This window comes from Odontomachus brunneus, unplaced genomic scaffold, assembly GCF_010583005.1.
Source record: "Odontomachus brunneus isolate Ranch 3 - 2012 unplaced genomic scaffold, Obru_v1 Obru_scaffold_090, whole genome shotgun sequence".
Classification (NCBI taxonomy): domain Eukaryota; kingdom Metazoa; phylum Arthropoda; class Insecta; order Hymenoptera; family Formicidae; genus Odontomachus; species Odontomachus brunneus.
This window is the reverse complement of record NW_022639540.1, coordinates 1,157,389-1,157,797: the sequence shown is the minus strand read 5'-3', so window position 1 is coordinate 1,157,797 and position 409 is coordinate 1,157,389. Positions and strand designations below refer to the sequence as shown.

At 34.2% G+C, this 409-nt stretch overlaps 1 protein-coding gene across 2 annotated transcripts in view; it reads right to left on the bottom strand.

The window, feature by feature from the left end:
• Window positions 1–409, bottom strand: part of LOC116848132 (NF-kappa-B-repressing factor) — a 6,517-nt gene that overhangs the window by 3,283 nt on the left and 2,825 nt on the right. The window lies entirely within an intron of this gene.

Genomic DNA, 409 nt, shown 5'->3' with positions numbered 1-409 from the left:
AATACGTCGAGATAAACAGATATATCCACAAAACGACATTTGCGATCGATTAAGTACATCTCTAAAATACTCCGTACACTTTCCTTTTGTTCTAAAAATCAATAGATAATCGGAAAATTAATATGACAAGATAATGAGGAAATTAGGTTAGAAAAGACGATTGCACGTCACATTTATTTTATAATTATCTGTTGATTGTTAGAACAAAAGAAAAGTGTACGGAGTATTTTAGAGGTGTACTTAATCGATCGCAAATGTCGTTTTGTGGATATATCTGTTTATCTCGACGTATTTTGCAGGAATTTTTAGCATGCGTTTTCTCGCTTCTGACGTCATTAAAAAGAGATGGATGATGCGACTCCCCAGGAGCCTTAACGGCATCTCAATTGGACATGGAATTTCAAGAAAA